Genomic DNA, 15804 nt, shown 5'->3' on the forward strand with positions numbered 1-15804 from the left:
AGGTAAACGTCCGCACGCCTGACTGTTTCAGGTAAACGTCCACACACCTGACTTCTGTTTCAGGTAAACGTCCGCACGCCTGACTGTTTCAGGTAAACGTCCGCACACCTGACTTCTGCTTCAGGTAAACGTCCGCACACCTGGCTTCTGTTTCAGGTAAACGTCCGCACACCTGGCTTCTGTTTCAGGTAAACGTCCGCACGCCTGACTGTTTCAGGTAAACGTCCGCACACCTGACTTCTGTTTCAGGTAAACGTCCGCACACCTGACTTCTGTTTCAGGTAAACGTCCGCACACCTGGCTTCTGTTTCAGGTAAACGTCCGCACACCTGGCTTCTGTTTCAGGTAAACGTCCGCACACCTGACTTCTGTTTCAGGTAAACGTCCACACACCTGACTGTTTCAGGTAAACGTCCGCACACCTGACTTCTGTTTCAGGTAAACGTCCGCACACCTGACTTCTGTTTCAGGTAAACGTCCGCACACCTGACTTCTGTTTCAGGTAAACGTCCGCACACCTGACTTCTGTTTCAGGTAAACGTCCGCACACCTGGCTTCTGTTTCAGGTAAACGTCCGCACACCTGACTTCTGTTTCAGGTAAACGTCCGCACACCTGACTGTTTCAGGTAAACATCCGCACACCTGACTTCTGTTTCAGGTAAAGGTCCGCACACCTGACTTCTGTTTCAGGTAAACGTCCGCACACCTGACTGTTTCAGGTAAACGTCCGCACACCTGACTTCTGCTTCAGGTAAACGTCCGCACACCTGACTTCTGTTTCAGGTAAACGTCCGCACACCTGACTGTTTCAGGTAAACGTCCGCACACCTGACTTCTGTTTCAGGTAAACGTCCGCACACCTGACTGTTTCAGGTAAACGTCCGCACGCCTGACTGTTTCAGGTAAACGTCCGCACACCTGACTTCTGTTTCAGGTAAACGTCCGCACACCTGACTTCTGTTTCAGGTAAACGTCCGCACACCTGACTTCTGCTTCAGGTAAACGTCCGCACACCTGACTTCTGTTTCAGGTAAACGTCCGCACACCTGACTGTTTCAGGTAAACGTCCGCACACCTGACTTCTGTTTCAGGTAAACGTCCGCACACCTGACTTCTGTTTCAGGTAAACGTCCGCACACCTGACTGTTTCAGGTAAACGTCCGCACACCTGACTTCTGTTTCAGGTAAACGTCCGCACACCTGACTTCTGTTTCAGGTAAACATCCGCACGCCTGACTGTTTCAGGTAAACGTCCGCACACCTGACTTCTGTTTCAGGTAAACGTCCGCACGCCTGACTGTTTCAGGTAAACGTCCGCACACCTGACTTCTGTTTCAGGTAAACGTCCGCACGCCTGACTGTTTCAGGTAAACGTCCGCACACCTGACTTCTGTTTCAGGTAAACGTCCGCACACCTGACTTCTGTTTCAGGTAAACGTCCGCACACCTGACTTCTGTTCCAGGTAAACGTCTGCACACCTGGCTTCTGTTTCAGGTAAACGTCCGCACACCTGGCTTCTGTTTCAGGTAAACGTCCGCACACCTGACTCCTGTTTCAGGTAAACGTCCGCACACCTGACTTCTGTTTCAGGTAAACGTCCGCACACCTGACTCCTGTTTCAGGTAAACGTCCGCACACCTGGCTTCTGTTTCAGGTAAATGTCCGCACACCTGACTTCTGTTTCAGGTAAACGTCCGCACACCTGACTTCTGTTTCAGGTAAACGTCCGCACACCTGACTTCTGCTTCAGGTAAACGTCCGCACACCTGACTTCTGTTTCAGGTAAACGTCCGCACACCTGACTTCTGTTTCAGGTAAACGTCCGCACACCTGACTGTTTCATGTAAACATCCGCACACCTGACTTCTGTTTCAGGTAAACGTCCGCACACCTGACTTCTGTTTCAGGTAAACGTCCGCACACCTGACTTCTGTTTCAGGTAAACGTCCGCACACCTGACTTCTGTTTCAGGTAAACGTCCGCACACCTGACTTCTGTTTCAGGTAAACGTCCGCACGCCTGACTGTTTCAGGTAAACGTCCGCACACCTGACTTCTGTTTCAGGTAAACGTACGCACACCTGACTTCTGTTTCAGGTAAACGTCCGCACACCTGACTTCTGTTTCAGGTAAACGTCCGCACACCTGACTTCTGTTTCAGGTAAACGTCCGCACACCTGACTTCTGTTTCAGGTAAATGTCCGCACACCTGACTGTTTCAGGTAAACGTCCGCACACCTGGCTTCTGTTTCAGGTAAACGTCCGCAGGCCTGACTGTTTCAGGTAAACGTCCGCACACCTGACTTCTGCTTCAGGTAAAAATCCGCACACCTGACTTCTGTTTCAGGTAAACGTCCGCACACCTGACTGTTTCAGGTAAACGTCCGCACACCTGACTTCTGTTTCAGGTAAACGTCCGCACACCTGACTGTTTCAGGTAAACATCCGCACGCCTGACTGTTTCAGGTAAACGTCCGCACACCTGACTTCTGTTTCAGGTAAACGTCCGCACACCTGACTTCTGTTTCAGGTAAACGTCCGCACACCTGACTTCTGTTTCAGGTAAACGTCCGCACACCTGACTGTTTCAGGTAAACGTCCGCACACCTGACTTCTGTTTTCAGGTAAACGTCCGCACACCTGACTTCTGTTTCAGGTAAACGTCCGCACGCCTGACTGTTTCAGGTAAACGTCCGCACACCTGGCTTCTGTTTCAGGTAAACGTCCGCACACCTGACTTCTGTTTCAGGTAAACGTCCGCACACCTGGCTTCTGTTTCAGGTAAACGTCCGCACACCTGACTGTTTCAGGTAAACGTCCGCACACCTGACTTCTGTTTCAGGTAAACGTCCGCACACCTGACTTCTGTTTCAGGTAAACGTCCGCACACCTGACTTCTGTTTCAGGTAAACGTCCGCACACCTGACTTCTGCTTCAGGTAAACGTCCGCACACCTGACTTCTGTTTCAGGTAAAAGTCCGCACACCTGACTTCTGTTTCAGGTAAACGTCCGCACACCTGACTTCTGTTTCAGGTAAACATCCGCACACCTGACTGTTTCAGGTAAACATCCGCACACCTGACTTCTGTTTCAGGTAAACGTCCGCACACCTGACTTCTGTTTCAGGTAAACGTCCGCACACCTGACTTCTGTTTCAGGTAAACGTCCGCACGCCTGACTTCTGTTTCAGGTAAACGTCCGCACACCTGACTTCTGTTTCAGGTAAACGTCCGCACGCCTGACTTCTGTTTCAGGTAAACGTCCGCACACCTGACTTCTGTTTCAGGTAAACGTCCGCACATCTGACTGTTTCAGGTAAACATCCGCACACCTGACTTCTGTTTCAGGTAAACGTCCGCACATCTGACTGTTTCAGGTAAACGTCCGCACATCTGACTGTTTCAGGTAAACGTCCGCACACCTGACTTCTGTTTCAGGTAAACGTCCGCACACCTGACTTCTGTTTCAGGTAAACGTCCGCACGCCTGACTTCTGTTTCAGGTAAACGTCCGCACACCTGACTTCTGTTTCAGGTAAACGTCCGCACACCTGACTTCTGTTTCAGGTAAACGTCCGCACATCTGACTGTTTCACGTAAATGTCCGCACACCTGGCTTCTGTTTCAGGTAAACGTCCGCACACCTGACTTCTGTTTCAGGTAAACGTCCGCACACCTGACTTCTGTTTCAGGTAAACGTCCGCACACCTGACTTCTGTTGCAGGTAAGCGTCCGCACGCCTGACTTCTGTTTCAGGTAAACGTCCGCACACCTTGCTTCTGTTTCAGGTAAACGTCTGCACACCTGACTGTTTCAGGTAAACGTCCGCACACCTGACTTCTGTTTCAGGTAAACGTCCGCACGCCTGACTGTTTCAGGTAAACGTCCGCACACCTGACTTCTGTTTCAGGTAAACGTCCGCACACCTGGCTTCTGTTTCAGGTAAACGTCCGCACACCTGACTGTTTCAGGTAAACGTCCGCACACCTGACTTCTGTTTCAGGTAAACGTCCGCACACCTGACTTCTGTTTCAGGTAAACGTCCGCACGCCTGACTGTTTCAGGTAAACGTCCGCACACCTGGCTTCTGTTTCAGGTAAACGTCCGCACACCTGACTTCTGTTTCAGGTAAACGTCCGCACACCTGGCTTCTGTTTCAGGTAAACGTCCGCACACCTGGTTTCTGTTTCAGGTAAACGTCCGCACACCTGACTTCTGTTTCAGGTAAACGTCCGCACACCTGACTTCTGTTTCAGGTAAACGTCCGCACACCTGACTTCTGTTTCAGGTAAACGTCCGCACACCTGACTTCTGCTTCAGGTAAACGTCCGCACACCTGACTTCTGTTTCAGGTAAACGTCCGCACACCTGACTTCTGTTTCAGGTAAACGTCCGCACACCTGACTGTTTCAGGTAAACATCCGCACACCTGACTTCTGTTTCAGGTAAACGTCCGCACACCTGACTGTTTCAGGTAAACGTCCGCACACCTGACTTCTGCTTCAGGTAAACGTCCGCACACCTGACTTCTGTTTCAGGTAAACGTCCGCACACCTGACTGTTTCAGGTAAACATCCGCACACCTGACTTCTGTTTCAGGTAAACGTCCGCACACCTGACTGTTTCAGGTAAACGTCCGCACACCTGACTTCTGCTTCAGGTAAACGTCCGCACACCTGACTTCTGTTTCAGGTAAACGTCCGCACACCTGACTTCTGTTTCAGGTAAACGTCCGCACACCTGACTTCTGTTTCAGGTAAACGTCCGCACACCTGACTGTTTCAGGTAAACGTCCGCACACCTGACTTCTGTTTCAGGTAAACGTCCGCACACCTGACTGTTTCAGGTAAACGTCCGCACACCTGACTTCTGTTTCAGGTAAACGTCCGCACACCTGACTTCTGTTTCAGGTAAACGTCCGCACACCTGGCTTCTGTTTCAGGTAAACGTCCGCACGCCTGACTTCTGTTTCAGGTAAACGTCCGCACACCTGACTTCTGTTTCAGGTAAACGTCCGCACACCTGACTGTTTCAGGTAAACGTCCGCACACCTGACTTCTGTTTCAGGTAAACGTCCGCACACCTGACTTCTGTTTCAGGTAAACATCCGCACGCCTGACTGTTTCAGGTAAACGTCCGCACACCTGACTTCTGTTTCAGGTAAACGTCCGCACACCTGACTGTTTCAGGTAAACGTCCGCACACCTGACTTCTGTTTCAGGTAAACGTCCGCACACCTGGTTTCTGTTTCAGGTAAACGTCCGCACACCTGACTTCTGTTTCAGGTAAACGTCCGCACACCTGACTTCTGTTTCAGGTAAACGTCCGCACACCTGACTTCAGTTTCAGGTAAACGTCCGCACACCTGACTTCTGTTTCAGGTAAACGTCCGCACACCTGACTTCTGTTTCAGGTAAACGTCCGCACACCTGACTTCTGTTTCAGGTAAACGTCCGCACACCTGACTTCTGTTTCAGGTAAACGTCCGCACACCTGACTTCTGTTTCAGGTAAACGTCCGCACATCTGACTGTTTCAGGTAAACGTCCGCACACCTGACTTCTGTTTCAGGTAAACGTCCGCACACCTGACTTCTGTTTCAGGTAAACGTCCGCACGCCTGACTTCTGCTTCAGGTAAACGTCCGCACACCTGGCTTCTGTTTCAGGTAAACGTCCGCACACCTGACTTCTGTTTCAGGTAAACGTCCGCACACCTGACTTCTGTTTCAGGTAAACGTCCGCACACCTGACTTCTGTTTCAGGTAAACGTCCGCACACCTGACTTCTGTTTCAGGTAAACGTCCGCACACCTGACTTCTGTTTCAGGTAAACGTCCGCACATCTGACTGTTTCAGGTAAACGTCCGCACACCTGACTTCTGTTGCAGGTAAACGTCCGCACACCTGACTTCTGTTTCAGGTAAACGTCCGCACACCTTGCTTCTGTTTCAGGTAAACGTCCGCACACCTGACTTCTGTTTCAGGTAAACGTCCGCACACCTGACTTCTGTTTCAGGTAAACATCCGCACACCTGACTTCTGTTTCAGGTAAACGTCCGCATGCCTGACTTCTGTTTCAGGTAAACGTCCGCACGCCTGACTTCTGTTTCAGGTAAACGTCCGCACACCTGACTTCTGTTTCAGGTAAACGTCCGCACGCCTGACTTCTGTTTCAGGTAAACGTCCGCACACCTGACTTCTGTTTCAGGTAAACGTCCGCACACCTGACTTCTGTTTCAGGTGAACGTCCGCACATCTGACTGTGTCAGGTAAATGTCCGCACACCTGGCTTCTGTTTCAGGTAAACGTCCGCACACCTGACTTCTGTTTCAGGTAAACGTCCGCACACCTGACGTCTGTTTCAGGTAAACGTCCGCACACCTGACTTCTGTTTCAGGTAAACGTCCGCACATCTGACTGTTTCAGGTAAACGTCCGCACACCTGACTTCTGTTTCAGGTAAACGTCCGCACACCTGACTTCTGTTTCAGGTAAACGTCCGCACGCCTGACTTCTGTTTCAGGTAAACGTCCGCACGCCTGACTTCTGTTTCAGGTAAACGTCCGCACACCTGATTTCTTTTTCAGGTAAACGTCCGCACGCCTGACTTCTGTTTCAGGTGAACGTCCGCAAACCTGACTTCTGTTTCAGGTAAACGTCCGCACACCTGACTTCTGTTTCAGGTAAACGTCCGCACACCTGACTTCTGTTTCAGGTAAACGTCCGCACACCTGACTTCTGTTTCTGTTTCAGGTAAACGTCCGCACATCTGACTGTGTCAGGTAAACGTCCGCACACCTGACTTCTGTTTCAGGTAAACGTCCGCACACCTGACTGTTTCAGGTAAACGTCCGCACACCTGACTTCTGTTTCAGGTAAACGTCCGCACACCTTGCTTCTGTTTCAGGTAAACGTCCGCACACCTGACTGTTTCAGGTAAACGTCCGCACACCTGACTTCTGTTTCAGGTAAACGTCCGCACACCTGACTTCTGTTTCAGGTAAACGTCCGCACACCTGACTTCTGCTTCAGGTAAACGTCCGCACACCTGGCTTCTGTTTCAGGTAAACGTCCGCACGCCTGACTTCTGTTTCAGGTAAACGTCCGCACACCTGACTTCTGTTTCAGGTAAACGTCCGCACACCTGACTGTTTCAGGTAAACGTCCGCACACCTGACTTCTGTTTCAGGTAAACGTCCGCACACCTGACTTCTGTTTCAGGTAAACGTCCGCACGCCTGACTGTTTCAGGTAAACGTCCGCACACCTGACTTCTGTTTCAGGTAAACGTCCGCACACCTGACTGTTTCAGGTAAACGTCCGCACACCTGACTTCTGTTTCAGGTAAACGTCCGCACACCTGGTTTCTGTTTCAGGTAAACGTCCGCACACCTGACTTCTGTTTCAGGTAAACGTCCGCACACCTGACTTCTTTTTCAGGTAAACGTCCGCACACCTGACTTCTGTTTCAGGTAAACGTCCGCACACCTGACTTCTGCTTCAGGTAAACGTCCGCACACCTGACTTCTGTTTCAGGTAAACGTCCGCACACCTGACTTCAGTTTCAGGTAAACGTCCGCACACCTGACTTCTGTTTCAGGTAAACGTCCGCACACCTGACTTCTGTTTCAGGTAAACGTCCGCACACCTGACTGTTGCAGGTAAACGTCCGCACATCTGACTGTTTCAGGTAAACATCCGCACACCTGACTTCTGTTTCAGGTAAACGTCCGCACACCTGACTTCTGTTTCAGGTAAACGTCCGCACACCTGACTTCTGTTTCAGGTAAACGTCTGCACACCTGACTGTTTCAGGTAAACGTCCGCACACCTGACTTCTGTTTCAGGTAAACGTCCGCACGCCTGACTGTTTCAGGTAAACGTCCGCACACCTGACTTCTGTTTCAGGTAAACGTCCGCACACCTGGCTTCTGTTTCAGGTAAACGTCCGCACACCTGACTGTTTCAGGTAAACGTCCGCACACCTGACTTCTGTTTCAGGTAAACGTCCGCACACCTGACTTCTGTTTCAGGTAAACGTCCGCACGCCTGACTGTTTCAGGTAAACGTCCGCACACCTGGCTTCTGTTTCAGGTAAACGTCCGCACGCCTGACTGTTTCAGGTAAACGTCCGCACACCTGGCTTCTGTTTCAGGTAAACGTCCGCACACCTGACTTCTGTTTCAGGTAAACGTCCGCACACCTGGCTTCTGTTTCAGGTAAACGTCCGCACACCTGACTGTTTCAGGTAAACGTCCGCACACCTGACTTCTGTTTCAGGTAAACGTCCGCACACCTGACTTCTGTTTCAGGTAAACGTCCGCACACCTGACTTCTGTTTCAGGTAAACGTCCGCACACCTGACTTCTGCTTCAGGTAAACGTCCGCACACCTGACTTCTGTTTCAGGTAAACGTCCGCACACCTGACTTCTGTTTCAGGTAAACGTCCGCACACCTGACTGTTTCAGGTAAACATCCGCACACCTGACTTCTGTTTCAGGTAAACGTCCGCACACCTGACTGTTTCAGGTAAACGTCCGCACACCTGACTTCTGCTTCAGGTAAACGTCCGCACACCTGACTTCTGTTTCAGGTAAACGTCCGCACACCTGACTGTTTCAGGTAAACATCCGCACACCTGACTTCTGTTTCAGGTAAACGTCCGCACACCTGACTGTTTCAGGTAAACGTCCGCACACCTGACTTCTGCTTCAGGTAAACGTCCGCACACCTGACTTCTGTTTCAGGTAAACGTCCGCACACCTGACTTCTGTTTCAGGTAAACGTCCGCACACCTGACTTCTGTTTCAGGTAAACGTCCGCACACCTGACTGTTTCAGGTAAACGTCCGCACACCTGACTTCTGTTTCAGGTAAACGTCCGCACACCTGACTGTTTCAGGTAAACGTCCGCACACCTGACTTCTGTTTCAGGTAAACGTCCGCACACCTGACTTCTGTTTCAGGTAAACGTCCGCACACCTGGCTTCTGTTTCAGGTAAACGTCCGCACGCCTGACTTCTGTTTCAGGTAAACGTCCGCACACCTGACTTCTTTTTCAGGTAAACGTCCGCACACCTGACTGTTTCAGGTAAACGTCCGCACACCTGACTTCTGTTTCAGGTAAACGTCCGCACACCTGACTTCTGTTTCAGGTAAACGTCCGCACGCCTGACTGTTTCAGGTAAACGTCCGCACACCTGACTTCTGTTTCAGGTAAACGTCCGCACACCTGACTGTTTCAGGTAAACGTCCGCAAACCTGACTTCTGTTTCAGGTAAACGTCCGCACACCTGGTTTCTGTTTCAGGTAAACGTCCGCACACCTGACTTCTGTTTCAGGTAAACGTCCGCACACCTGACTTCTGTTTCAGGTAAACGTCCGCACACCTGACTTCAGTTTCAGGTAAACGTCCGCACACCTGACTTCTGTTTCAGGTAAACGTCCGCACACCTGACTTCTGTTTCAGGTAAACGTCCGCACACCTGACTTCTGTTTCAGGTAAACGTCCGCACACCTGACTGTTTCAGGTAAACGTCCGCACACCTGACTTCTGTTTCAGGTAAACGTCCGCACACCTGGTTTCTGTTTCAGGTAAACGTCCGCACACCTGACTTCTGTTTCAGGTAAACGTCCGCACACCTGACTTCTGTTTCAGGTAAACGTCCGCACACCTGACTTCAGTTTCAGGTAAACGTCCGCACACCTGACTTCTGTTTCAGGTAAACGTCCGCACACCTGACTTCTGTTTCAGGTAAACGTCCGCACACCTGACTTCTGTTTCAGGTAAACGTCCGCACACCTGACTTCTGTTTCAGGTAAACGTCCGCACACCTGACTGTTTCAGGTAAACGTCCGCACACCTGACTTCTGTTTCAGGTAAACGTCCGCACACCTGACTTCTGTTTCAGGTAAACGTCCGCACGCCTGACTGTTTCAGGTAAACGTCCGCACACCTGACTTCTGTTTCAGGTAAACGTCCGCACACCTGACTGTTTCAGGTAAACGTCCGCACACCTGACTTCTGTTTCAGGTAAACGTCCGCACACCTGGTTTCTGTTTCAGGTAAACGTCCGCACACCTGACTTCTGTTTCAGGTAAACGTCCGCACACCTGACTTCTTTTTCAGGTAAACGTCCGCACACCTGACTTCTGTTTCAGGTAAACGTCCGCACACCTGACTTCTGCTTCAGGTAAACGTCCGCACACCTGACTTCTGTTTCAGGTAAACGTCCGCACACCTGACTTCTGTTTCAGGTAAACGTCCGCACACCTGACTTCTGTTTCAGGTAAACGTCCGCACACCTGACTTCTGTTTCAGGTAAACGTCCGCACACCTGACTTCTGTTTCAGGTAAACGTCCGCACACCTGAATTCTGTTTCAGGTAAACGTCCGCACACCTGACTGTTGCAGGTAAACGTCCGCACATCTGACTGTTTCAGGTAAACATCCGCACACCTGACTTCTGTTTCAGGTAAACGTCCGCACACCTGACTTCTGTTTCAGGTAAACGTCCGCACACCTGACTTCTGTTTCAGGTAAACGTCTGCACACCTGACTGTTTCAGGTAAACGTCCGCACACCTGACTTCTGTTTCAGGTAAACGTCCGCACGCCTGACTGTTTCAGGTAAACGTCCGCACACCTGACTTCTGTTTCAGGTAAACGTCCGCACACCTGGCTTCTGTTTCAGGTAAACGTCCGCACACCTGACTGTTTCAGGTAAACGTCCGCACACCTGACTTCTGTTTCAGGTAAACGTCCGCACACCTGACTTCTGTTTCAGGTAAACGTCCGCACGCCTGACTGTTTCAGGTAAACGTCCGCACACCTGGCTTCTGTTTCAGGTAAACGTCCGCACACCTGACTTCTGTTTCAGGTAAACGTCCGCACACCTGGCTTCTGTTTCAGGTAAACGTCCGCACACCTGACTGTTTCAGGTAAACGTCCGCACACCTGACTTCTGTTTCAGGTAAACGTCCGCACACCTGACTTCTGTTTCAGGTAAACGTCCGCACACCTGACTTCTGTTTCAGGTAAACGTCCGCACACCTGACTTCTGCTTCAGGTAAACGTCCGCACACCTGACTTCTGTTTCAGGTAAACGTCCGCACACCTGACTTCTGTTTCAGGTAAACGTCCGCACACCTGACTGTTTCAGGTAAACATCCGCACACCTGACTTCTGTTTCAGGTAAACGTCCGCACACCTGACTGTTTCAGGTAAACGTCCGCACACCTGACTTCTGCTTCAGGTAAACGTCCGCACACCTGACTTCTGTTTCAGGTAAACGTCCGCACACCTGACTGTTTCAGGTAAACATCCGCACACCTGACTTCTGTTTCAGGTAAACGTCCGCACACCTGACTGTTTCAGGTAAACGTCCGCACACCTGACTTCTGCTTCAGGTAAACGTCCGCACACCTGACTTCTGTTTCAGGTAAACGTCCGCACACCTGACTTCTGTTTCAGGTAAACGTCCGCACACCTGACTTCTGTTTCAGGTAAACGTCCGCACACCTGACTTCTGTTTCAGGTAAACGTCCGCACACCTGACTGTTTCAGGTAAACGTCCGCACACCTGACTTCTGTTTCAGGTAAACGTCCGCACACCTGACTTCTGTTTCAGGTAAACGTCCGCACACCTGGCTTCTGTTTCAGGTAAACGTCCGCACGCCAGACTTCTGTTTCAGGTAAACGTCCGCACACCTGACTTCTTTTTCAGGTTAACGTCCGCACACCTGACTGTTTCAGGTAAACGTCCGCACACCTGACTTCTGTTTCAGGTAAACGTCCGCACACCTGACTTCTGTTTCAGGTAAACGTCCGCACGCCTGACTGTTTCAGGTAAACGTCCACACACCTGACTTCTGTTTCAGGTAAACGTCCGCACGCCTGACTGTTTCAGGTAAACGTCCGCACACCTGACTTCTGTTTCAGGTAAACGTCCGCACACCTGGTTTCTGTTTCAGGTAAACGTCCGCACACCTGACTTCTGTTTCAGGTAAACGTCCGCACACCTGACTTCTGTTTCAGGTAAACGTCCGCACACCTGACTTCAGTTTCAGGTAAACGTCCGCACACCTGACTTCTGTTTCAGGTAAACGTCCGCACACCTGACTTCTGTTTCAGGTAAACGTCCGCACACCTGACTTCTGTTTCAGGTAAACGTCCGCACACCTGACTTCTGTTTCAGGTAAACGTCCGCACACCTGACTTCTGTTTCAGGTAAACGTCCGCACATCTGACTGTTTCAGGTAAACGTCCGCACACCTGACTTCTGTTTCAGGTAAACGTCCGCACACCTGACTTCTGTTTCAGGTAAACGTCCGCACGCCTGACTTCTGCTTCAGGTAAACGTCCGCACACCTGGCTTCTGTTTCAGGTAAACGTCCGCACACCTGACTTCTGTTTCAGGTAAACGTCCGCACACCTGACTTCTGTTTCAGGTAAACGTCCGCACACCTGACTTCTGTTTCAGGTAAACGTCCGCACACCTGACTTCTGTTTCAGGTAAACGTCCGCACACCTGACTTCTGTTTCAGGTAAACGTCCGCACATCTGACTGTTTCAGGTAAACGTCCGCACACCTGACTTCTGTTGCAGGTAAACGTCCGCACACCTGACTTCTGTTTCAGGTAAACGTCCGCACACCTTGCTTCTGTTTCAGGTAAACGTCCGCACACCTGACTGTTTCAGGTAAACGTCCGCACACCTGACTTCTGTTTCAGGTAAACGTCCGCACACCTGACTTCTGTTTCAGGTAAACATCCGCACGCCTGACTTCTGTTTCAGGTAAACGTCCGCACGCCTGACTTCTGTTTCAGGTAAACGTCCGCACGCCTGACTTCTGTTTCAGGTAAACGTCCGCACGCCTGACTTCTGTTTCAGGTAAACGTCCGAACACCTGACTTCTGTTTCAGGTAAACGTCCGCACACCTGACTTCTGTTTCAGGTAAACGTCCGCACATCTGACTGTGTCAGGTAAATGTCCGCACACCTGGCTTCTGTTTCAGGTAAACGTCCGCACACCTGACTTCTGTTTCAGGTAAACGTCCGCACACCTGACGTCTGTTTCAGGTAAACGTCCGCACACCTGACTTCTGTTTCAGGTAAACGTCCGCACATCTGACTGTTTCAGGTAAACGTCCGCACACCTGACTTCTGTTTCAGGTAAACGTCCGCACACCTGACTTCTGTTTCAGGTAAACGTCCGCACGCCTGACTTCTGTTTCAGGTAAACGTCCGCACGCCTGACTTCTGTTTCAGGTAAACGTCCGCACACCTGATTTCTTTTTCAGGTAAACGTCCGCACGCCTGACTTCTGTTTCAGGTAAACGTCCGCAAACCTGACTTCTGTTTCAGGTAAACGTCCGCACACCTGACTTCTGTTTCAGGTAAACGTCCGCACACCTGACTTCTGTTTCAGGTAAACGTCCGCACGCCTGACTTCTGTTTCTGTTTCAGGTAAACGTCCGCACATCTGACTGTGTCAGGTAAACGTCCGCACACCTTGCTTCTGTTTCAGGTAAACGTCCGCACACCTGACTGTTTCAGGTAAACGTCCGCACACCTGACTTCTGTTTCAGGTAAACGTCCGCACACCTTGCTTCTGTTTCAGGTAAACGTCCGCACACCTGACTGTTTCAGGTAAACGTCCGCACACCTGACTTCTGTTTCAGGTAAACGTCCGCACACCTGACTTCTGTTTCAGGTAAACGTCCGCACACCTGACTTCTGTTTCAGGTAAACGTCCGCACACCTGGCTTCTGTTTCAGGTAAACGTCCGCACGCCTGACTTCTGTTTCAGGTAAACGTCCGCACACCTGACTTCTGTTTCAGGTAAACGTCCGCACACCTGACTGTTTCAGGTAAACGTCCGCACACCTGACTTCTGTTTCAGGTAAACGTCCGCACACCTGACTTCTGTTTCAGGTAAACGTCCGCACGCCTGACTGTTTCAGGTAAACGTCCGCACACCTGACTTCTGTTTCAGGTAAACGTCCGCACACCTGACTGTTTCAGGTAAACGTCCGCACACCTGACTTCTGTTTCAGGTAAACGTCCGCACACCTGGTTTCTGTTTCAGGTAAACGTCCGCACACCTGACTTCTGTTTCAGGTAAACGTCCGCACACCTGACTTCTTTTTCAGGTAAACGTCCGCACACCTGACTTCTGTTTCAGGTAAACGTCCGCACACCTGACTTCTGCTTCAGGTAAACGTCCACACACCTGACTTCTGTTTCAGGTAAACGTCCGCACACCTGACTTCAGTTTCAGGTAAACGTCCGCACACCTGACTTCTGTTTCAGGTAAACGTCCGCACACCTGGCTTCTGTTTCAGGTAAACGTCCGCACACCTGACTTCTGTTTCAGGTAAACGTCCGCACACCTGACTTCTGTTTCAGGTAAACGTCCGCACATCTGACTTCTGTTTCAGGTAAACGTCCGCACACCTGACTTCTGTTTCAGGTAAACGTCCGCACACCTGACTTCTGTTTCAGGTAAACGTCCGCACGCCTGACTTCTGCTTCAGGTAAACGTCCGCACACCTGGCTTCTGTTTCAGGTAAACGTCCGCACACATGACTTCTGTTTCAGGTAAACGTCCGCACACCTGACTTCTGTTTCAGGTAAACGTCCGCACACCTGACTTCTGTTTCAGGTAAACGTCCGCACACCTGACTTCTGTTTCAGGTAAACGTCCGCACACCTGACTTCTGTTTCAGGTAAACGTCCGCACATCTGACTGTTTCAGGTAAACGTCCGCACACCTGACTTCTGTTGCAGGTAAACGTCCGCACACCTGACTTCTGTTTCAGGTAAACGTCCGCACACCTTGCTTCTGTTTCAGGTAAACGTCCGCACACCTGACTGTTTCAGGTAAAGGTCCGCACACCTGACTTCTGTTTCAGGTAAACGTCCGCACACCTGACTTCTGTTTCAGGTAAACATCCGCACACCTGACTTCTGTTTCAGGTAAACGTCCGCACGCCTGACTTCTGTTTCAGGTAAACGTCCGCACGCCTGACTTCTGTTTCAGGTAAACGTCCGCACGCCTGACTTCTTTTTCAGGTAAACGTCCGCACGCCTGACTTCTGTTTCAGGTAAACGTCCGCAAACCTGACTTCTGTTTCAGGTAAACGTCCGCACACCTGGCTTCTGTTTCAGGTAAACGTCCGCACACCTGACTTCTGTTTCAGGTAAACGTCCGCACACCTGACTTCTGTTTCAGGTAAACGTCCGCACACCTGACTTCTGTTTCAGTTAAACGTCCGCACACCTGACTTCTGTTTCAGGTAAACGTCCGCACACCTGGCTTCTGTTTCAAGTAAACGTCCGCACACCTGACTTCTGTTTCAGGTAAACGTCCGCACATCTGACTGTTTCAGGTAAACGTCCGCACACCTGACTTCTGTTTCAGGTAAACGTCCGCACACCTGACTTCTGTTTCAGGTAAACGTCCGCACGCCTGACTTCTGTTTCAGGTAAACGTCCGCACACCTGGCTTCTGTTTCAGGTAAACGTCCGCACACCTGACTTCTGTTTCAGGTAAACGTCCGCACACCTGACTTCTGTTTCAGGTAAACGTCCGCACACCTGACTTCTGTTTCAGGTAAACGTCCGCACACCTGACTTCTGTTTCAGGTAAACGTCCGCACACCTGACTTCTGTTTCAGGTAAACGTCCGCACATCTGACTGTTTCAGGTAAACGTCCGCACACCTGACTTCTGTTGCAGGTAAACGTCCGCACACCTGACTTCTGTTTCAGGTAAACGTCCGCACACCTTGCTTCTGTTTCAGGT

The sequence above is a fragment of the Telmatherina bonti genome, assembly GCF_933228915.1.
Source record: "Telmatherina bonti genome assembly, chromosome: 9".
In the NCBI taxonomy this organism is placed as follows: domain Eukaryota; kingdom Metazoa; phylum Chordata; class Actinopteri; order Atheriniformes; family Telmatherinidae; genus Telmatherina; species Telmatherina bonti.